Here is a 25,207-nt window from a genome sequence, read left to right on the forward strand (position 1 = left end):
ATTTTGATTAAGTTGGTTTTGCTTCTAAATTCCATTTTATTCCATTGTCATGAACTTGAGCTGTATTTGCACACAGTGCTTTGTTTGCAGGTGCGGTTAGTATACCAATAATGTTTATTAAAACAGCAAAGACATAAGACGACATGTTCTATTAGGACACATCGCTACAGGGTATGTATTTGGCTTTTTAGATCATGCGGATGTGCGAGAGCCCACTAACCGGAGGTGTTGTCCCACATTCACCAGTTCTTGGGCAGTGATTCTAATGCAGAACCTACCAAATTCTACACCCCCTGCCTCTTGCTATTGCCACCCTGGCTAAACCAGTTAACACTGCAGACAGGAGGTCATGGCCCAGCGGTGCTGGTGCAGACAGCTCCGAGAGGTGCGATATGAGTACCGTGCGCCATAGCCTGGCCCACCCCGAAATATTGCCACACTCCAGTCATGGACTCGCACCTCGACACAGAGAATGATGGCTGTAAATCTAAAACAAAGCAAGGTCAACTCACACACGTGCGCACACAGTGAGGCAACCAAAGAATCTGGAGTTTTGAAACAAAAAATTGTGCTTTGTCACACTTTTTTTAGTGCCAATGTCTGTTTAATTGATGACTTTGTGGCAGATCAATCCATGATGCATAATTTAACATGGATCAAGTTCCAAATTAACATAATCACCCAATGGATATTCTGCAAAGAGTGGCACAGCACTGAATCCCTGCCTGCGAAGCAGTGACGAGGGGGATGCACCCAGCATGAGTTGACAAACAGTCACACACGCGCATTCTCACAAACACGTAGTGAGGAATGAGGTTGATGTTAAGATGTCAGAACCATAGACCCCTTAAAGCAAATAGTGGGAGTTCCGAGTGTTTATGTAGAGACACATTTGAATAAGCAGCCACACACACACACCTGCGCCCTGAGCACACACACACACACACACACACACACACACACACACACACACACACACACACACACACACACACACACACACACACACACATCATTGTAGAGAGTGAGCACTGAAGCTGCCTGCTTAGACGCCGCCTTTCGCAATCACTAAGCAGCTTTAGTGTCTCCTACCACAGTCCTGATTTAAAATTCATAAATGCTAATCCTTCATAATTTACAGTTTAAAAAGCAGCCCTGCTCACGGGCCCTGTGGCCACAGCTCTGTCAGAGTAATTATACCAAGGGGCTGGGATTGAACTACTAGCAGACACTTTCAACAGTCAAGGAAATCTCCCTCACTGGCACCAGACCCAATTATTCCAAATAACTAAACAGATTAGCGAGTTATTTTCCCTTTCAATCTGGACATAGGTGCCAAATTGGCATTGTACTTGAGTCAGGTGGGTAAATAGCATTCAAGTTGGGGCATGCCTATTTCTTCGGAAGCCGAGGCTCTGCCGAGTCATTTTTATTAGCCACTTCATTTAATTTGTGGCCTCGCCGATTGTCTTTTACAAGGTTACGAGTCTCTCTCTCTCTCTCTCTCTCTCTCTCTCTCGCTTTGGCTGGTGTCACGAGGTGATTTGCTGGCCTCTCAATGTTCACTGACATGGCAATCAGCGTGGACGTGTGCGCGCGTGCCTGCCGCTAATGAAGGGGAGCTTATGTTTGGGGAAGTGCCAGTTCACAAAACAAATTCCATGTCCTTGGAAGGACACAATACATTGGTTCAGTTGGAGCGTAGCAGGGATTCTTTCATCCAAGGCTGCTAATAGAATGGCATTATAAAAATGTTATGCTTTTACTCTAATGGACATCAATGACACTGAGTGCCATCAAAGATCCAAATGCTCTCCAAACATGGATAATTGGCTTTCATTGAAACATATTCCAAATCACGTTCCATCTCGCTGTAGAGTGTACTTTCTGACGTCAATGAAAATATAAATGCTTGCTCTATAGGATTTTCTGTCCAATGCACCTCCGACCAAGCCGTAAATACTCTACACGTAATGTACATATATATCATCAATGACGTCTAATAAGATCTCGGGAATCTTTTCTGCAACCATATGAATTATGACCGAAAAATAAGCCATACTTTACCAATTTTAATCCACTCAAGTTTCCAACATCAAATTTTAATTTCACCAAAACGAAAAGGATCAGAACTATTTGAATCTATTTGACAGCTGGAAAGGCTCAAAGAGAACAAAGAGAGTCCTCATACATAGCAGATCTGCCCCCCCCCCCCCCCCCCCCATCCTCTGTCCTGTATGAGATGGCCACGACCCTCAGATGATGTCTGAGCCCTACATCACTGTGACTTTCATCTCTAAGTGAAAGAAATCATGATTCCATTAGAGCAGATTAGGACCAATGCGCTGGACATCATGTCACAAATCCTTTAGCTTTAAAGTTTCTCTGTCTTCTCTCTGTCACCATCGACCATGAGGAACCAATCAGCCGATGCTCACACTTTTCTTCTTTTTTTCCGCTTAAAAACAAATCTGCTTCAATGCACTGTTATTGCGACCGGAATTCCTGCCTGTGTGACGCATGCACAAAGCTAACTAACACCAGGTATCTCAGAACATCCACAGTTCTTTCCCTGCTGTTTAAAGTACATTCTTCCTACAATTGTTACTATACCCATTTCATTGCTCTGTACGTATTTCACAACATTTGACCTCTACAATTAACCAGGCACTGGAGTGAATATTGAGCGGTCACACTATTGGTGACACACTGGAGGGACTTTGCACTCGTCGGTGAGCAATTGACCTTTTGTTGGACAGGGTTAACACTTTCCTGGCCATGCTGTTTTTTGCAATGGTGCATTTCCCCATTTTTATCAAGATAATTTTACTCGTTTGTGTGCTTTTATATTCAGAGTTGCTAACTAACTACTTGACGAGATTTTCATACAGTGCACACTTTAAAACAATCAAAGCACACATTTTTTTTCAATAAAGTCTTTGACACGAACACTACTTGTCCAAGTTGACATTTAAAATAGGGGGAAAAAAACACTAGTTAGGGATATTTTGCATAACATATTTCTTAAATATATATTGACATATTATGGCCATTTCATGCTTAATTGAATTACAAATCTTACTTATTACCCTAACATGGAAAAAACATTTTGTGTTGGGCAGTTATTTAAAAAACTATTGTTGTTGACAATGGAGCAAAAAAAGTTAAAAGTCACAGAAAGAAGGGTGAAATAAGCAAATGCAAAAGTTGGGCGTGTCCACACTTGATTTGTAAGTTAGTTTCTTGATTTTTCAAAATTATAACTCAATGTTGCCTTGTTTTTATTTCTATTCTACCGCTGTATTCTTCTGCTATCTGTGATGTTACATTCAGTTAACAGCATGATAATTACCAGACTCGTCATAAACTCGCAGTTGAACTCTCTTCCTGAAACTAAGCTGAAGGTTGTGTCTGTGGATGTTCAAAGAAGCCGTCTCCGAATAACACATTTGCACATGTAGTCTATCTCCTCTGAAACACATTGTGGCTTGTAATGTGTTCGGTTTGTGGTTCAGCCATTTCCAACAACCAAATAGCTTGCACGGATGATAAGAGTTTCATTATTTTCTGAACAAATCAAAGGCATCAAGCAGCATCATTCATAAAACAGATTTCAATATTCCACCTGTTCGTAATGAGCTGTTCAACAAAGCGACGAAGAGATGGAAGACAGAGCAAGAAATAATGGAGGTGTGTATAGTGCACACGCTCAAAGAAAGCAGCAGCCCAAAGGATATTGCTTTTAGTTATTCTGCATCCTTAGTTTGCATGCAGGAGTGGTGCAATTTTACAAAATAAAATCTAATCAAACAACAACGTGAGAATAAAACAATGAACTTTGATTTCAGACGAAAACAAAAATAATGATCCCTTCTCCTTTTTTTTTTTTGGTTTTCACCCTTTAAAGCCACGCGGAGTGACTTTGAAAACAGAAGCGAGGGGTTATTAAAATTTGCTGTTAAAAAAAGTTATATATATATATAAATAAATATCTCAAATCAAACACAAAAGCAACACCATTATTTTTTCCCACTATTAGGCTATAGATTTAATTGTAGTCTCAAGGTCATAATGTACATAATTGCCACACATTAGCAGTTTTTAAATACCTGATTGCAGCAGCCTCGGGCTTACATTGTCCTTTTACAATAGGCCCTTGATTTACTTGAAATATCTCATGTATGACTTGTGAATAGTTCTCTTAAGAAAAAGGAAAAAAGTGTTAAATTCATGGTCTCACTGTAGAATACAAAACATAGCAACGCCATCTCAAGAACATGCAACTAGTGGGAAATCCAGATGCCTTTCTATTTGCTAACTGTTCACTGACAATGTTGCACACAGGTGTAACCATACTTCCAGTCTTTGAAAAGTGATATTATTTGATCTTCTTTTCTTTGACAAACTAGTTGTAATTGTACATCTGGTGCATTGTGGTGTACTTTCTTTGAAACCTTGCCAACTTTTTCTTTCTTTCTTTTTGTCGTCTGCTTAGAAATCATTCAAGGATAGAACGACCATTGAGATTGATTTTATTCCATGTTTCAGCTAGTCAAGGCTGAAACACTGTCATATTATAGGATTTTTCTGGGTGTATATATTCTCAATTGATAACTTGTTCAAACTTCAGAAATTTGTGATGGGTTGTGTTAGAACCCATTTAATACTTTCCAAAAGTCTAATGTCAAAAATTAAATGTGGATAACTGGGAACTACATTTCCCCCACTTTTTAAAAATCCTTTGGTTAAACAGTTATTTAAGTAATTGGAAACATGCACACTCAAAAAAATAAAATCTACTTTACAGTGTTATTAGGGGCCCCAATCATTTCTGTGGTTAGTTATTTTGATTTCTTATTTAATTTTAATATGTAAAATCATTTAATTATTTGTTATTATACGGAAAAATATTTAAACATTCTGCTAATAATACATTTAAAAAAATAGCCACTAAAAAGTCACTAGGCCTATGGAGGGTTCAACCCATTTTTTTCCATTTGTGGTATAAAAATGAGCTCCATATCGCTTCTGACTGGGCGCATGATGATGATGTCATTTCAGTCATCAAGGAGAGAAATAACAGCAATAGCTCAAGGCAGTGCAGATGGAGTCTGATCTTGTTAGTTTCCTATGCATCTCTAATAGGCACATCTCTGTTGGGGGGGGAAAGGGAAATTGTAACACATTTCAGTAAAAGTAATTGGTACTCATGCAGACAAAAGCAGCCACATATTGCCATCACTATGTATACAGATGCCAATGTAATTACCTTCACTGTGCAGCCTGCTCCCTCTCCCCATTTGCCGCCTTCTCATATGATTACATTTTCGTTGCCTGTGTTATCTGTGAGAAAATCATGCCCCTGCGCTGATTAACAAATAACTCAATGATGAGCCGTAACAATGTCCGGTTAGGTGCTAAACTACATCGTATTTGGACAAAGATCTGAGGCCTAATGGGAATGGAAGCGGCAGTAATAATGCCAATTTGGTACTGAAAAGGATGAGATCCCATTATTTCATGCTACGTTCCATGCAGCATGAATATCATCTCGCATTACTTCAATGTCAGAAACAAACAGCCGTGCTCTGTGTGTGGCAGGTTGTCCAGAGATGCACAGTGTGGCTCTTAAAAATGTAATTAGTTCATCTCTCCAGGAGGGTTTTTCAAGCTTTACTTATATGTCTAAGTAAAGTGAAGTCACTTTGATGATAAAAGGGATAAAAAGGCAGTGATAAGGTGGAATGTTGAGCCTGCTAGTGGAGGTCTAATTGGATGAAGGAACCCTGTAGCATGAGGCATTCATCCCTTATAGTGCAAAGACATTGGCAAAACCTCACATGCTGTTTTCACTTGATTCAATTAATCTGTTTTTCAGATAAACGGATGGAAATATCACCTATCTTCGAATAAATGTCTCATAGCCTAGTAACATGATATCAAAAGGATGAACTCAGCAATCTTTCAGGTACATTTGCAAAAACTATTACTAAGTTCCATGCTGATTTTTACTTCACCTCCAAACATCACACTTCTTTTCATTATGTTGTGTTATTTATATGCGAGATGTAATAGACCGAACAACTTGGGGGATAAAAAATAGACATCTGTCTCGTTAGGCCACAGAATATTTATAATAAGGGCCAGATGATTATGACAGAGTTCCTTTGCAAAATAAATTTTCTGATGTATGACTCATGAACATTCACCTACACTGAGCCCAGTTAAACCTGAAGTTATTTGGATGTTGTTTAGGGATCTTTGTGACCTCTTAAAACGGGTTGTCACTGTGCTTTTAAAATCATTTTGATTGGCCGAGAAATCCTGGTAAAGTTCCTTAATGTTGCGAGTTTTCTCCATACGTGAATAATGACTCAAATAGTCATTTAAAAGGCATGCAATTTTCCATAATGCAGTTCCTTTAGCTTATTTCACTGTGTCTGAGCATACAAAGGGTTTTACCACTCTAAAGATTTTGAAGAGCAATCGGAAGAAAAGTCTCCAACTCTCGCTTACTTTGTTCTCCTGCTTGGTGAGGACACGAACTAAAATTGCTACTCCTCCGCTATTCTTGATGGATCAGAAATACATTAGCTAATTACGTACATTCTACCACAAAAAGGAAGAACAGACAAGAATAGAGTGAATAGTTGTACAAAAAAGCCCCATCATTAAACATATAACCTGACTAACACAGTTTGCAATGCATTGGTTTTTCTTTTTAAGAAAAGAAAGCTCTCTTTTCTTTTTCTGTGTGACAGAAATGTATTTTGTTTTCAACAGTTTGCTATGAGGCATTTTCCTGTTAATATAAAAGTCTGTACCAAGATTTTAAAAAAATATCTTTTTCCAGAATTGTATTGATAAATAGTACATTTTGCATTCATTTTCTCATAAAAAAAATCATGTTTGCAGGCTTACAGTTTGTTGATGATCAAAATTAGTACGGTTTATCTTTATTTCTGCTCTACGAAGTGCTCTTCTCATTATGTTTTCAAAAGCATAATAATCTAATTCAGTGCTTGCATTGGCTCAATAAACAAAGCATGGGTACCTACTATTGTGACCAGTGAGTGTCAAGATGCTTTTCCCACTGCCTGATCCCAAATAAATGAGCGAAAATCACCCTCTATCCAAAGCCTGGCCTGTGGCTGAATGATCTCATTCAGTGAAATAAGTTCCTCATTCCATGTTTGGTGTTGTAGCTTTTGTTTTCATTTGGCTGCTGGTGGCCAAGCTGAAGAAAAACATTGGCCTGAGCAATAAAAGAGGTGGGAGGGTGAATAATGTGTCAGGTGCTCTGAATGAATTACTAAAGTACCGAGCGTAGCCATGGAAAAACCTCTGTGTGAGGCCCTAATCAGTTGCAAACAAGGACGAAGGGGTATGGGTGGTGGGGAGCTTTCATTCCTGTAACTAATAATTTGCGGTTTCCCAATGCAGCCAGCCAGTGCCGAAGGCAGAGACTAATAAACTTGGAGGCTGTGTAGATTTATAAATGATTAATTAAGGAGCATCCCATGGGAGCTCTAGCAGCTATAAGCAAAAAATAATAATTAGCTGGGTTGAGACTTAAACTAACAGGAAAACATAGTGATTGGGTTGGAAAGCACATTGCAAGGGCAGCTTGTGTGACTTTGGGTTGAAAAAAAAGGGGCCCTGAGTGCGCCACCACTTTGGGGAAGAGTGAGGGGAAGAAGGATGGTGGCGTTGATGATAGCAGATAATGAAGAGTTACGTGGAGTATAGCCACACACACACACTCGTGCACACACACACACACACACACACACACACACACACACACACACACACACACACACACACACACACACACACACACACACACAGGCACACAAGGAGGTTAGTCATAAGCTGTAAAAAGAGATGACAGAGTGACTGAGAGGGGTTAGGATTGGGTCTGAAATTAGTTCTTGACTGCCTCAAGTACCTCTGCACTCAGCTACATTATCATCTCTGGTTGCCTTTCCTCATGCCTGCCCTTCTGGGAGGTCTCCGAAGGCTTGCTCCTCTAGTTCTTCCGTGAATGTCAAGATGCTGAATTGAAAGTCCTGAAGATTTAAAGCAAAGTGTTAAGTTTAGAAGGCCCCTAATGAGAGAACCAGCTCATTTTATGCCATTGATTTGAATGTCACAAAGCAGTCCGACTTCCTGAGTATTATGTCTTTTGTTACAGAGGTGACCTGGCTTTTGATAACAGAATTACCCCGAACTATCTAATAGAATTAATATTCCAGCAGCTGGATCTCACTATACATTTGTAGATTGTTCATAGGGTAAAAAAAAAACCATCATATAATAATTAGGGGAAAATTCCTTACATGTTAGTTATTTGTATTGTATTCTCTCTTTCCTTGTTGACTGGAAAAACAATTCTAGGGTCAAGTCAGTTTTATTTGTAGGCAATCAATTTACACCAAGTGTTATCCCAAGGCACCTGACACACCGAGCAACAACCACATTCCTCATTCATTATAAATACAGAATGTGTGTGTAAAAAAACACAACGAAACCCCTAATTTGCCAAGAACTTGGGCATGGTGATGAGAAAATACCCCCTTAAAGTTAAAAACTTTGAAAAGAACCCAGGCTCTGTTTGGCCACCAACTGCCTTGGCCAGTTGTTTTGGGATGAATAGACAAAGTAAATAGAAAAAGGACAGAGAGGTTCTGTGACCAGGGCCGGATGAGCAACCAATAGGCATAGAAACAACATGATTAGTCCCATGGTGACATCAACGACAAACCTGGATAACTGCCTTCTGTCCAAAGTCAACAACTATAGACGCCAGGATAGTGGGTTAGAGGTTTTAATCACAACTCTGGCTTTTCTGTGCACTCTAAAATGTCTGTACCTTTGAATGTGTGTGAATGCTTTTTGGTCTTGTCTGTGCACTGCTATCAACCGTCTCACCCACGACCATGAACAGTATAACTCATTGAAACTGTACTGGAAAAAATCCACAAATAATGTAAAGTTAGGGATGTAAAAATAGTTCAACTTTGTGATAAAAAAATACCTCTAAGACCAGATTGTCAAACAGTGTCAATGAGTCCTTATAAGGGCCTGATAGAAACTTGCCAAGATAACAATCTCACTATTACATGACCAACTTTGATCCACGACAGATTGAGTCCTTATGTGAGTTATTCATCAAATCCTCTTGTGTCAATCTTGACCTCAGTTTGGCTTTCAGGTTAAAAAGAAGTGGGCTTGACTATTTTCATGAATCCAGCATACCAAGAGATGAAAAGTGACTGAGATGAAAATTTAGGGCCAAGAAGACTTGAAAAGGGATGTCAGAAACGTTTTTAAGCCATCATAATTGACTCACTGGAGGGCTGGGCTCCAGTGGCACCAAAGTCCTTCAGAAGTCAATGTTCCCTGAATCTGTCGTCAAGGGTGAATACATGTTTTTAGATTTCATAAATAAATATTTTATTCAAAAGTCAATTGTGTGCATGTAGTAGAAGACAGTCCTTTCATATCACTAGCTCACTGGGAAAAATAGAGGCGACTAAAGGCGTGGGAGAGAAAAGTTTCTTTTTGAATGATGGCTTAAAACGTAGGACTACTGTATTTTCTAATTTGATCACTTAGGGGTGATGGTCAAGTTTGGATTGACGCTTGACAACAATTAGTGGCCATCTTTAAGCCGTGTCAGGCATTCCTTCATGACAAAGGCAGACTCAAGCTCTCAACAAATTCTATTTGCACACATCAACTCACTTAGATGGGAAATTATTCTGAATGTAGACCAAAATAAAGGTATCCTGCCCATATATATAGACACAGATGTCCTGCCATTACATCGAGATAACCTATTGACTTCTATTGCAATATATCACCCTTAATGAGCTATACACAAATTTTGAAGAAGTGTCGCCAAGCAGTTAACCGACATTTTTGTACATCAACTGCAAAATACATACCACCCATTTCTTTCCTGTTAATGTACAAGTTGAAGAGAGGCGGTGGCATGCCTTCTCTATTCAAAAGAAAATCAAACGATATGCCAATAATATGTGTGAAATATAAATGTTCATAGCAATGTCTTCAGCAGCTAAAAAGACATTTAGGCAATAATTGAAATGCAGCATAAAATTGCCCTAGCAAATAACCACGAGCCATTACATGAACAATACAATGACATTCTTCTAGGACGCGCACACTCACACGAAAAAGTGGAGGAGACCTCTAAGGCTTGCATAATAGTCCATTTCTCTATAAAATGTAGAATCTGGTGATTGATCGTTTGATCGAATGACAGTTCAAAAAGTTTGTCATTATATTGTTAAGAATAGTATTGGCAGAAGCAAAAAGTACACGAGGAACATGAGCCACATGTGGTGTAAAAAGAGAAATGTAAATATAGACTGGAATATCACGACAGAACACTAATCATATTTATAAACTATATTACGTTTTCCCATCGTGTTTGCCTTGCTGAGGATTGGCTACCATGTAATTGTCATTGTAAGCAGTCGGGGCTTATGGGAAAATTTAACTGCAGTGATATACAGTAAGACGACTGGTAGGATTATTATTACTTTATTATGAGCCAGTATATGTTTATTAAAACAATTTGTCATGCAGAACAGTAGTGGGGAATGGAAACATTAAATTGTGCTCCACCGTGGCCGTAGAAATGAGTTACAATAAAATTAATGGTGGGGAGGCCCGCGCTGACACCAGACTGCTTCGTAATAACCCGCTGCTTCGTTTCATTTGCCGATCATTTCCTGTTGGGCCCTCTCCATTAAACATACATGCAGGGGATTATTGAAATAGCCCTGTGACAGTCATTGTATTGTGCGTGTGCATGTGTGCACGAGTGCAAGAGAGAGAGAAAAAGAGAATGTATTGGTTCGTTTTTTTTTCTCCCAATGGCGATAACACATTTGTGCTGCAAAGAGCATGGGGACAAAACGGTGTGGCGCTCAGGTCTGAGGAGTAGACGTCATTTCCCTGAGTGCCTAGGAGGAGGGAGCCATGCTACTTTGTCGGCTCTGGCTAATTGACTTTGAAGCAAAAGCCAGAAGGATACAGCGGAAGTTAGGGCAATGACTTAAGTGCATTTACTTTGAACGGTGTCCTTTATTCCCCTTGCAGGTTGCTGTTTGGGATAATGTACAGAGTGGTAGCATGACGTAGTGAGTCTTGTTTGTCATCGTGACCTCGTGTCCGTTGTTAAAAAGCCAGTGTTAAATTGCATTACTCTTAAATGAAATGATTAGAGCTTTACACGTTGCGGAGACTATAATTAGCTACACAAAATCTGACTGACTGCAACAAAGCTATATTTCATATGATATGGAAATATAATATTTAAACAGTCGCACAAAAGTTGGATTCCATTATAGTTATAAATATATATATATATATATATATATATATATATATATATATATATATATATATATATATATATATATATATATATATATATATATATATATATAAAACCCTAAACCTTGAGATTGCAATGTTTGCTCATCTACTGCAGCAACACATAGGCTAGATAATTATTTATTTAATGTTCACAAATATCCTGGTTTATGCACACAATTTTCTCCAAATAATTGCTTCGGTGCTTTAACGAATTGTCTCTGTATCGACACAGAAGGCTGAGTTGCGCTTTTCCTGCACGCCACATACTACAGGTAGCTTTATTGTTTGGCTCACTGATAGTCAATCAAATATAAATTAAACTAACTAAAAGTTAGCCATGCTTTAAATTGGGAGGAAAATATGAAAGAACAAAACACTGTCAGAGAAAATGAGACCAAATAGTCTGTTGTCGTAATTACATGTACAATTCATATGGTAGATGACCCCCCCCCTTAAGAGACTTTAAAGATTGCTGCAAATCTTCCATATTTGAGGAAGTGTAAATGTACATAATTATTGTTTTATAGTCACAGAATAAACATTCTATCATCACTCCAGTATTTGCTGTTGGAAAGCTAGTATGACTTGCTTGTTTTTTTTCTGCACTTAAATTTGGAAATTATTTTAAAGGTGTAAAATTATGACTCGAATACATATATGACAAAACAGACTAACTGATAAGTTTATAATGGATAACTATAAAAAAACACAAACATGCTGAACACAATTCCTGTGGTATATATGCTCTTGATTTTTATACACAACAGCAAACCTAATATACTTGTACTACAACTACTTTGAAAAATATATTTCATTTCTATTTTGGCCATAGCTATTTGGACAAAATGTCTGTTAAAAAAAAGTGCCTGCGATCAATTGGACAATTAGTTTTTAAGTGCTTATTCTTCGGCTCTGCTGCCGACCCTTGCACCCCCACCGCCATACAAAGCCTCTTATGACTACATTAATGCAACTAATTACCATGTCAATCACAAGTAATGCTTATTAATTGGCCTCTAGAAAAAAAGGACAATTTCAAACAGTAAGTAGTGCCTCTAAAAGCCAGCTGAAAGGCTGACTGGAAAGGTGATGGAGAGAAAGAGAGAAAGTGAGAGTGAAATGTTTCAGCCCCACTGCTGGCATTAGTCCGTCTGCTGTCCAGATGTCTCCCACAGGTGACAGCTGCAATAGCCTAACAAGCAAATTAATCACGGAGCTTTTGTGGCGCTTCATTTTGGACAAACTCATTTCGTTTCATAAAAGACTTCATCTCGTGTGAAAAATGACAAATTGCAGCCGTAGAGCGATGCGGATGGCCGGGTGGCCGGCTCTCATTTCTGCACTGTGCCTGCAAGGTACTGAAGAACAGAGGCTGGGAGATAGAGTAAAGGGAGAACTGGGCCCGAACCCGCCAGTCAGTAATGAAGCCTAGCACTGCCCCCGCGGGCACAAGTTCTGAGCAGCCTCACAGGTGGCATGGACTGATTAAAACCCAGCTTGGTTGTAAAAACTAGGCTTTGAATCTCCAGCCTGTCATTCTTTGTCTCGAAATTGCAATATGATGGACGTTTTGTGAGGCTAGCCTGACATGGCTTTGGTAGTTGGGAATTTTCTTGGAATAGAAATTCCAGCCTTTTTCCTACATCTTATATGCAGCTGTTCAATTAAGCTGTTGCCATACAATATATTAGATTGCTTGTATGTTTACTGCAATGATACGTTTGACACACCTGCTATATAATAGTTAGTTTTACAGGGTTATAGGCCAAATGAGCTGTTTGTAAAAGGTCAATAGGGTAAAAAAAAACAAAGTTGTCAGTTCATTGAACGACTAAAACTGTTTAATGGAAGTCAATGAGCTAAAATCTGTGTATTTTCATTGCCTTTTTTAGTTTGTTTGTGTGACAGTAGTATACTAGTGGGGACCAATACATACAATAATAGAAAAAAGTAGGATAATATGTTTCTCTAATTTAAGTTGACCCACAATGCCAGTCCTAACATTTTGAATCATCGTCTTATCAAAAATAAGATTTGAGATTTTGTTTTCAAGACATAAAATCAATTGAATGAGACTGATATGAATGGATGAGTCATAAACTTGTAGGCCTTTGACACACACTGCTGTAAAGACAACTTTTCCGTAAATGGAATCTCCTCACAAAGTCGTTTCAGGTGAGGCAAAAATCTCAAATCATGCAGGGTAATAAATGGAAGACTCATTCCAATTGATGACCAGCCAGATTAATTTATTGATCGACTGGGTTGAATTGAATTCCACAAATGCTTTTAGCGGACAGACCTAGAATGTACCATTTGTGGCTGTGTAATACTTTTGCCCTCGTAACCTTCATTACATTTCAAACCAAGCTACGGTAAATTGAAAAGGCACAATGGCCACACTCAACCCACAAATTAAAGTTTGGGGATTTAAGTGCTTCAGAAACCCATTAATATAAAGCAGTGATAAATCCTTGAAAGCTTTTCAACAAAAACTGTAATTATCATTGTCAGGAGAAAAGAAAGGAAAAGAACACGGGGAAGAGAGAGGATTACACTCTTCACAACAGAGGAATGTTCTCTGTTTATTTCACCTCATTTGTTGAAAGACATTCTGGAGTGACAGATGTCAGAAACACTATATTGTAGCATAATTATCTACTTCGTTCTATTCTACTGGCACATATTGTATTCTACCTTCTATTCAAATTTTTTACTTGACATGCTCTGATTGTGCAGACATTCATTGTTCCTGTCTTGAATGTTTGGCCATGGGATATAGCGGAACCCTTTTACTTAACGGATTAACAAAAGCGGGATTTATGACAATAAAGATACATTTGTCAGTGTCGAGAAAAAGTTTTTGTCTTTCAAACTTTCTTGCCACCTCACACCATTGCAATTCAGTAACTATTGGGAACGTTTTGAAAATATTTCTCTTATCGACGTGTTTTCAAGTTCTTTCCCATAAAGCACATTAGTCTTCGACACTAGGAGGTTGACATTTCTTTCTTTCTTGGAAACTTTGAGGTAGCACATCAGAATAATTAAAAAGATTTAAGGGAGAATTGTTTTTTTTCCTGCAAGCTGCTTGGGACACGTTTACAACAGAGTACAAAGTAAATTCAAAAGGAACTGCCTTATTTGTTCAAGGAAGAATCATTTGAACAAATTATATCATGACAGGCCAACTTGGAGGCAATGTGGGAAATTGAGAGTTTTCAAAGGCACCGGTCATTTAAGACAGGATGGCACGATTACAAATGACTGTGTGTATCACCCCGGAGACCTTTGATGCCCCACAGATGCAATGCCAGCCCACTGGCACAGATACGAGCAACCTCTGAGCCTTCTGCATTGGCCCACTGGCAGATATGCTGTTATCAAGGCAGGCAACAGTAAAAAAAAAAAAAAAAAAAAGATAAAGAAGCCTTACGCTTTGTCAGAGGTGAGTTCTTGGCACACATGATTGCCTCTAATGACAGACATGAAGTGTTTGCCAGCACTTTTGAAGCATATGCAATCCCATCAAAAATAGTGATTCACTGAAGCTAAATGCTTTAAATAATCTCTATGATTAAAGTGTGAAAGTGTAGCGGTTCGCCCACGTGCAGGCAGTGTGAGACCAATTCTCCTTCAGTGGTAAGGACGAACATTTGCTGACGTCATCTCTAAGATTACCTGGGTTCTGTTTACTTCCCAATTACCCGTGTTACTAGTGGTGTCATAAAAGTGTGCAATGTTTCTGTCCATGTTTGTTAAAACCATGATTAACATAACTATGTGCCAAGACATTTTTCATGCAACAATGATGTTGCCATACTTAAAATTGATACCAGGTTTCAAAGAATGTTATTTTTCCAGGTACCAAAATTGGTTGTTTTATAACAGGCTCTATGGAAGATTTCTCAGTTATGAAACCAGCATCCAGTGGCGATTTATGGTACTGCATGCTTTTAAAACCCTTCGAGGGATTGATTTCCTTACCCCTATGATTGCCCCTTGGTTCTGTTTCTACATGAGTGGACTTTCTTTAAGTATATTTCTTTACCTGTCAGAATTGTCAGCTTGAGAGCTTCTTTATTAACGTGAAAGTGCCATTTTAGGTGAACTAAAAATGCTTGTGTTTGACAACTATTAGGAAGTGGACTGCTACTTAGTACTGCAAAATATAGACATTTACAACACACCCATACGCACACTAACATCCTTGGACACCCCCACCACACCTCCCCGGAGGGTCTGGGAGCTAATTAGCTGCGAAAGCATTTATTTATCACAGATAAACTGTCAAACAATCTTGCTGGCACATTCCCAATGGAAATAGGAACTACTCATTAGTTTGTTCAATTAAGCTTTCTTTCTCTACTTCCCACATCCCCACAGGAGAACACATGTTTTGGTAAAGTGTGAAAAGTTAATTCACTTAAAATGACTTTCCATGTACACTGGGAGAAAGGTGGAAGCCTTTGACGTCTGCATTCTATCCATTTAGGATAGAATTAGACTAAAACTAAATTATGCACGAAAATTAATTTGAACATGCCTATCAAGAGAGTAGGAATATTGTGTAGATTTTGTGACGAGATATTTTATATTTGCAAACGTAAAAAAACTAAACAATTGTTGAGGTTTCTGATGGACTCCCTTGTGTTTATCATGTTTTGTAAAGGCTTTATAACACATGAAATGTGTATGCTTTGGGGTTTGTGGCACAAATCAAGACCGTTTCCAGGCCACAGCCAGTCTGGGTAGATGGGGCAGGCACATCTATAGTTCAATAATTGTTTTAAAATTGAATTCCACACATCCACTCCTCATATTCTACATTAATGGCAACATTGGCAGATTAACTAATTGGCTACCATTGAGAAAGCTAGACGTCAACTCCATTTTGACTGGAAGAGGATGACAGGGAGAGACCAGTGGCAGCCGTCCCATTCAAAAGGGATTGGATGTCCCACACCATCAATGGCACTTAAATATTACCATGCATAGCCATTCTTCCCAGTTTAAATGAATTGGAAGTCTAACACACCCAATGGCAAACAATGCATTTGTGGCAATTCATACTTCATTCATTACAGATAAATTACTAGCAAGGGTGTTCTAATGCGATGTGGAATTTTATTGTGACATAAGCAGACAACATACATTAAAAAGATTAGTAAAATCAATATTATAGTTTTTTAAAAATTGTTTCACTGGCTGGATTTATTTTGGTGAAAAAAGTTGATGGCTTCAGTGAATAATAGAAACAGTGAAGTAACACCAGAGTGCAATAAATCCAGAAATTGATAATATTAGGTACTTTAACACTGACAAAGCTACTAGTGAGGAATGTTGAGGTCTAACATAACATGTAATGTTCTTAGTTTTCTCTTTTCATTGACTAGTTGTAGTCACCTTTGTCTCCATTACAAAGGTGTCCTCGTAATGTTATACCTGATCTTGTAATTAGATTAAAAGATTATGGCAACAAAAAAAAAAAGATTCAATGACACGTTGCACATTTTTCAGCCTCATTAAATCATTAAAAGCAAATTACGTGTAGGCACCGTTGGTATTTGAATGTCAGCAGCATAATAGATTTGTGGAAGAAACATTAAAGTTGTTTGAATCTCCCATTTAAGGTCAAAGCCTCATCACAGGTAAAGGTTATGGAATTTTCTAGCCATTCCACTGTACAAAAGCATGGCATTCAATACAAAATGGGGGCAACATTTTCGTGTCGGGCCTGTGAACGTGCTAGACTTGTACAGGTGGTGTTCACCTTGCTCATGACTGAGCATTCCCCGAAGACGATATCGTCAAAACGCTCGGAAGAGAAGATTTGGCCAAGTCCATCCCACTAATTCCCTCACTGCGCATCCATATTTCATTCGGCCTCGGCTCTAATGAAAGTCATGGCAACTTACCCACCATGGGAGCCTCTAACTGCACACATCCAAGAGAGAAAAAATCACAAATAAGGACAGTGGCCTTCGCGCAAAACCGTGAGAAGGAACGAGGCCTAAAAATGTGGGTGGGAAAGGCAAAGTGGGGGTTTTGGAGCTGGCAAGGCCATCTGCCTTGAAAAGCTTGGCGCTCTCCCATCCTTACTTTCCCTCCCTCCTCCTCTGCCTGTTTATCCCAATGCCCTTCAGAAGACATTAGCACAGGTCTCATCCTGTTATCTTCCGCTGGCTTGAATATGCTCAGATTTTAAGTAGCATTTGCTGTGTTGAGTTTGGCATCCATATCCCTGGGAAGCAAACATAACATCCCCACTAAAAGGCTGCTGGTGCACAGGGATGGGAGATACCTGCATATGGATTGCATTTACACAGCATCCCACCGCAGCCACCACCTCCTCCTGGACACAATGCCGCATTAGAGGGAAGAGCACTAAAGCGTGCTCAAAATTATGGAAAGCCACAGTACCTCAATTTTGCAATTTGTCTTGAGTGTCTCGTCTGTCCTGCACAATATGAACCTCTGTAATGTTGTTTCGATAATGTCGACGTAGGATGTAAAGAAAAAAAAAATCAACAATTTCATCAAGACCATGACTGCATCAGCAATTGATTACATGTAGAGAATTTTATTAAGAAAGAGCTCAGTAATGTAATTGAAGTACTATCTCTCTCCACAACAAATACTTTCTGATTCTAGGTCAGTTTCATTCGGCCTTCACGTTGAGCAAATGCTGAGAGACACGCGTTGTGACGCCAGGAAATAAAGTCTCTTGCTGTGTGAATTCTAAGAATAATCCATTCACACTAATGATGTTGTATGTCATTTTTCTTTTTCTTGGCCTAATAGCAGCATTGTTGTGCGACAGATGGTGCAATTAAGAAAGAAAATGTGTTGTTTGTTTCTCATCGCAGCCAAAACTTTGTTATTATAGACAATACTGGAATTTTCTGAGGTAAGAATGCAAACAAGGCGCAGTAATGATACCCCGACATCACCAAAAAAAGACAGACAATGATGTCCTATCGGATTGCTCTGATGTATGTATGTAATTTGTAGCGGGCACGCACAACCATATAAATATTGGAACACCACAACATTTGTTTTTAGCAGCAGAGTACTAGCACTCATGATAAAACAGACCCCAGTTTGCTTTTGGGTACGAATATCGTGATAGATGGCGCAAATACTTAACACGACTTAAAAAGGGCAAAAAATTGACAGAATCTCACAGTGCCCTATGCTTTAGTAGCCTAAATAGTCCAAAACATATGCTGTATGACATTTTCACATTTATGGGGGGAAAAAAGATGGTGTCATAAGATTACTATGCTGCATTAACAAAGCAGCATTTTCCATTCTTGGCATTTCGGCTGGGCACATGCAATTTCAGTTCTGAATAATGATTTGGAAGGCGCAATGCCAACTTAATTAGTGACAAAGAAACTATGATTCATCTCTGAGCATCATTGTAAGTGGATAGGGTCCAGGTCCTGCAGGATATAGTAAAGTAGCTCATTAGACATGCACCATACTGACTGCAGAGCCTGACTGATAAATGGTGCCAATCAACACATGGATGTAAATTATGCTGTTCTTATTGAAATACTTATTTTTAAATACTAATTTGATCAAACTTACAAAACGACACAAAGGCGGAATCTATTGACAGATATGCAGACAGAGACCAAGTTGAGTACAAATATTTTTCAGATAATTAAGAAACAAGCATTGCAAAGTCATGTCTGGAGGGTTTAAAGTAAAACTACAAAACATACAAGCACAAAATTAAAATGGAAAGGCGGCCATTCATTTAGCAGATAAAAGCATTCTTTCCATCCTTTAATCAATATACAGCAATTCATCATTTTGCCAGATAGCAAAAGAATGAACTGAAATTATTTAAAGTTTTTCTTAATTACTTTTGGTGCCTAAAGCAGTTTGCCGCAGCAGCGCGGCCCCTCAGAAGAAAGTTTACAGCCACTCGGTGCCATTAGCGACTTCTAATTTCAGTACTTATCTGCCAAGTCTAAAGCAATGTTTTATGAAGCATCTCAGGCCTTATCTATATAAGTACACCTCCAATGTGATCACATGGGTAAATATTTCTGTTAACGCTCAATGTCGAAATTAAAAAAAGCTGTGGGTGTGCATTTTTGTGAGCATAATCAAATTCTCCTGATCACAATGGGACATTTATGGAGGGTTTTATGACCTTAATTATCTTTGCTGATTACTGTATATCAACTTTTAGTGGTTCATTGTATTTCCAGTGTGCATCAGCTGAGCTGGACAATTGCTTTTATGACACATGCACCTCTTGTATGAGGATACCAGACTAATTCACTGGTTTCAACGAAAAAGGGACGATTATGATAATTTTTTTGTATTCAATTCATGAGAGCAATGAACGCGGAAGTGCTGAGTTACTAAAGTATCTTAAAAATGTTGCCTAGATGCGGAAAAAAAATAATTCAAAAAAATATTTTCAATGCACCTTAAAATGTTTCATCTGTGCTTTTTTTGTCATCAGATTTGAAATCTTGATTGCTTATTAAGAGCTCTTAAAAACTCTGACAAGTGGAATAAGAGCTTTAATTTCAAGTCTATTTTACACTTTTAAACACAAATACTCAAACATACGAAAAGAGAAGTAGGTGATAATTTTATCGTCCTATTTTTTACCATATCGGTTTTCCAGATTGTTTGGCAGTGGCATAAAATGGCACAGCATGAGGCACTTTAATGAATTATGAAAAAACTATGAATTAAAAAGAAAACATTTTTGTTTGACCTTTTCTATATTAGACCTTATCTCCGCAGCATAATTCTACGTAATAGAAAACAATATTAGACATATCCCTCTTAAATCTTACACTGAACAGTAAACATTTCTGAACATATCTGAAGTGAAATTTATAAGGTTATTATTGACGCATTCGCTTATATATAGGAAGGTCAAGATAAGCAACCTTCACTCTATGTACATTTATTTGCATTATTTATAAAGTAAGGAATTTAACATTTACAGTATTGTTCAGACAAGGGTCCCTTGAGTCAAGGACCAAGCAGCATACAACATCCTTTGACAAAACTGTTAATGTTCTGCAAACACTGTGCAAATTGCAGAAACCGGTCCAAAGTGTGGGCAGAAAACACTTCTGGTACTTAGAACCAGCGATGGAACAAATTTGGTCAAATTGGTAAAGTGCCCAAAGGGAGGAGGGAGATGTTCCACAGAAAACCAATTCCAAGCTTGGGTGAGCTCAGGATTGTTTGGAAACTCTCCAACCTGGGAGCCTGCATAGGATTGTGTGTCAGGCAGAGACTGTTAAATAAGATTAGAATAAAGAGCAGGAGAGCGGCATAGGTAGTGTTGAACAGCTCACTGACAGTAAGATCGGGAGGAACCGCGTTTTAAAAATGTTAACCGAGGTGCTGTGTTAACTCGCTGGACAGTCACAGCAAACAAGGCACACTCTTAGGTGATCACAAACTGTATTTCATGCTATTTAGTCCTCACCCCACCTATATACTAACAGTGGTCCCCGACCACTTCCAAAAATGTAGGAAGAAATCAGCTAACAAAAGCAAAACAAAAGAATTCCGGGTTTACCCTGCCCACTGCACATAGTTAGCTGGGATGGGCTTTACCTACTAGAGTCTAGCACCTCCGCGTGCACATTGAGGTTAAGCGGCATGGAAGATGAAAAAAAAAAGTCATATTTCTGCTGTGTAACATGGGATTAAAACTTTAATGAAAGCCAATGATTCCAGGACGTATACACAATTGCTGTCAGCAGACATTTACGAATACAAGAAATGTTTCAGCCAATCAAATGAGTATTTAACGGAATATGTCGTTCATCAGAATTTCACCCACTATTGCGACGCTTTGCAACTTATAACTTAAAAAAAAACCTAGTCAACTAAAGTTAATCGGACGTTTTATTTTACCTATGAGCCATGTCATTTTCTGTATTTAAACATTACTTTCTCATTTGCCATAGAAATTTGTGATTTGCATATTTAGATCCCATGAGAAAGCATCTGTCAAATGAAGGTCATTTATACTTACATCTCTTCTGTTCTTTCATAAGTAATGCGACTTTTGAATGCACGGGTTATAGTCTGAGCATCAATTCATAACTATATTCTATGTGACAGGACTTCTTGACTCATGTGCTTCTGTCAGTTCATCTTTCACGATTAATCACACGGAGAGAATAATTCACCAAGGGACATACTCACTTTCAGTGTCAATATTGGACTTTGAATGGTTTAATGGTAATATTCATGAAGATAATGTGTGTCAAGGACTTGATCTATTCCCATTTTACGATCCAAAATGGCTAAACTATATCATACCTCTTTTAATATGTCTCATGTAGCCTTCAAATTAATTCAAAAGCATGACATAAGTAGCCTATCAAATCCTATGTATCAAACTAACTGCATGCACTCACAAATGCTACGTATGTAGAACTTGGTTTGAATAAGAACTTGTATATTTCCTCGCCAACATTCTTTAGCTGGTGCATAAATGATGAAGTGTTGCCTTTTTGCAATAATCTGGTTGGAAAACAGCCTCCTGTCTCCATATTTACTAATTTAATATGGACATTAGCATTCATTTGTGGTCGGATTTGTAGCTCAATATTTGGCTGTTCACTTATTTTGGCAAGATAAACTTAATATTTCAACTTCCTTATGCTGCCATGATAAATTGCTCCACACAAACAAAGTTCAGTGGTCAGTTATTATTATTCTTTTCTTTATTGCCGACATAGCCGCATGAAACCATTAAATGTAGACCCTCCACAATTAGAAGGCCACCTTTCTATGCTTCATCATGAACTTTGTGCGATTTGACCGAGACAGATGGGGTAGGTAAATCAAGGCGCTGAGTGGAGTGCGCTGCTGACAGCACATTAAAGCCTCTCTCATTGAACTGTCACAAGTGCACAGTGAAAGGAAAGTTTGATCATTCCGAGCTGCTGTCCTGTCAGACATCCTTAAAAGCAAATGGGGCCTAAGTGCTGCGGCGCTGCGAGATGACAGTTGTTACTGGTGCATTGGACACTCTAGCCGCCACCCTGCTACAGGACAATGAGGTGAGAAGGGCTCCGGCAGCGTTTCTCGCCTTGCACCCTTACCGTAAAAGCATGTGACAAAATGTCACTCTTGCACATCATCATTTGCATCATTAAGGAGCAGGACATCACTTTTATGCTGCTGATGCAGAAAGGTTATTATTTTGGGCAAAGAAAACTCCATGGTCGACTATGCCTTATTCTTATGATGTATAATAATGAATGTTATCATAGTTATACATAAGTAGATAGACGTTACATGCAAAAAATGTTAACATTATCATCATAAACTTAACTTCATAAAAAGCAGAGCTTTATCAGCATATAGCTCGACTCCAATTTTGCTTTTTTAATGATATTACACTTATTCTTAGTACCCTTATTAAATACACAATGGTCACAGGAAAGTATACTGTGCCTACTCTGAAACAAGGAGACTTGCTGGGGCTGCTTTGCTCCAATTGGGACAAGGTAAGATACAATTTGAACTGCTTATATTGGACGTTTCGTGAAGGTAACATCCTCCCATTGGCTAATAGTCTCTGGGGGCCATTTGCTTTTTTTGCACACGGGTCTTTAGATAAAGGTGGCCCTGGTCGTCTATCAAACAAACAACATTAAATAAAAGAGCAATGATGACTGTGTCTATGGTATGTGCTGTGTCTTTTATATATTATATGATTGTGAACATTCAAGAATGACATGAACTTATAAAATGTTCAGGGATGATGCTTGCCCTTCAGTAGTTTTATGAAATACTCACTACAGGGTAAATGTGGGCAATGTGTTAAAATGTAAACAACATGCAATTCTAGAGGAGGCCTTGAACAACTCATGCCTGAGATTTAATCCGTTCTATCCGCAGTCAGGCTTGAATTGTCACTTTCCACATGCTTTAAGCCGCCCCCTTCGCTGACCTTTAACCCATCTCTCATATGCAATTATAAATGTTACTTTGGCAAATCGGTATCGCAGCATGATGTTATTGTGTGTATGTATTTGCAAGAAAAGGTATGAAAGCCATACAAAATGTCTTGGATTTCTACATTAATCGCTCACATGTAAAAATCTGATTATAAATGTATTTATTCAAGGGGCGATTAGAACCGGTCTTCAACGGAATTGTTAGTAGTCTGTATGATTATTAGCCAGCATTAGGCAACACTTCCTAAGTAAAAGAAAAACTTTTAAAGTTTTCGGACTTTCCATTTTACAAACACATCCAATAACAACACATTGATTGCACTAAATGTTGACCGCGTCTCTTAAGTGGTTATTCTTATTAGCATTGGGGTTTTTACCTCGGAAAATTTTAGTGTTCAACAAGCCTACAAGCATGTTTTTGGGATGTAGGAGAAAACAGGAGTACCTGGAGAAAACCCACGCAGGAAGGTCACAAACCATCAGAGATTGAACCCTCGATTTTAGAACTGTGAGGTGGAGTTGCCGCCTTCAATAAAAACATTATAAGATAATTACTTGTGTGCCCTACGGCTGAGTGGCGACCAGTCTGGGGTGTAGTCTGCCCCCGCAACCCTTAAGAGGATGCGCGGTAGATGAATGAATGAAAAAGATAATTACATATTTTGTTGTATGATGCCCTGGATGAAGATTATATCCCATTTTATGATGGGTTCATGCAGAGATATAAACATCATTTCAAAAGGCTTCATAAACCTTTCTTGCAACTGCATATTTGTACATGTTGAATACTAAGATCCAAATATATATCCAAATATGTAAGTACACGCATGCAGTCAACTGTTTATTCAACAGAACTCAGTTTCCTTGTATATTAAGTGATTTTTTTTATTGGCTTTTGTTTCATTTTCCTTTTTTTTTTAAAGTCAATAGTTAATTGAATACACCTAACATGAGTGCGCAATCATCAAATTGATGCTACCTGATGAAAGTGTCCTTGTGCTGGCCATGTATGTAATGCCCATGGGTAGAAGAGATGAGATCAATTGTAATCATACTCATTACGCAAACATCCAGTCATCACCCTATTTGATGTTGCATGTATCAATTGAGACCGTTTCCAGGAAAATTGTATTCTTATACATAAAACTGTATATAATAGAAAAGACATTGAGGGTGATTCATGTGAAACTATAATTTGAAAAAAAAAACAGATCTATAAACTAACAAATAAATGGAAAGTGTTATCTTAACTATAGAAACCCTTTATTACTTTGGATTGTGTATATGGAATATAGCTTATATTTGTTTAAAATTGGCAACCCAAAACCTCTACGTACACGTAAACAGCTGCATGAAAACAAATGGCAATTGAAGTGAGTTCACAAACTCTTGTAGTTGGTTGAACCATATCAAAATGAGCACTGCAATTGTAAGATCCAACCAAAGAAGAGAATTAATTTTGGACTTCTTGGGCAAGGCAGTCTATCAATCCTAGAGGTGTTTGCAATAGTCTATTTAAAACGAACTAAGATTTAAGTTCTCTTTCTGGAGAAACCTGAGGAAAGGCTTATGTAAATATATCTTTAATGAATAACTTACAGAACCTTTAGCCATTGGTGAGTAGAGACGTGTTTACCTTGGTGCAAACCTGCACAACACTGTATCCCACTTTGCTGTTCCATTACCGAGTGTGTCAAGGATTGTGCCCACTGTTTAGGCAGGCTCAGAGGTACTCCTATCTGTTAGAACTTTGTCTCCCACATTAGTGTAAAACCCACTTTAACTCACTTCCCAGTAGACCCACATGTTTTATCTCTGCTTTC

The 25,207-nt window shown here is 38.4% G+C and overlaps 1 long non-coding RNA gene across 9 annotated transcripts in view; it reads right to left on the bottom strand.

Annotated features, from left to right (window-relative positions):
* The window catches only part of LOC144194060 (uncharacterized), a 134,277-nt gene that overhangs the window by 43,690 nt on the left and 65,380 nt on the right, over positions 1-25,207 (bottom strand). For 7 of the 9 annotated variants that reach the window (XR_013325828.1, XR_013325825.1, XR_013325821.1 and 4 more), the window contains exon 7: positions 7,952-8,072. The exons of the other annotated variants lie outside the window; for them this stretch is intronic. This is a non-coding gene — a long non-coding RNA (uncharacterized LOC144194060). The remainder of the gene's footprint in view (positions 1-7,951; positions 8,073-25,207) is intronic. 9 annotated transcript variants of the gene reach the window in all.

This window comes from Stigmatopora nigra, chromosome 3, assembly GCF_051989575.1.
Source record: "Stigmatopora nigra isolate UIUO_SnigA chromosome 3, RoL_Snig_1.1, whole genome shotgun sequence".
NCBI lineage: Eukaryota > Metazoa > Chordata > Actinopteri > Syngnathiformes > Syngnathidae > Stigmatopora > Stigmatopora nigra.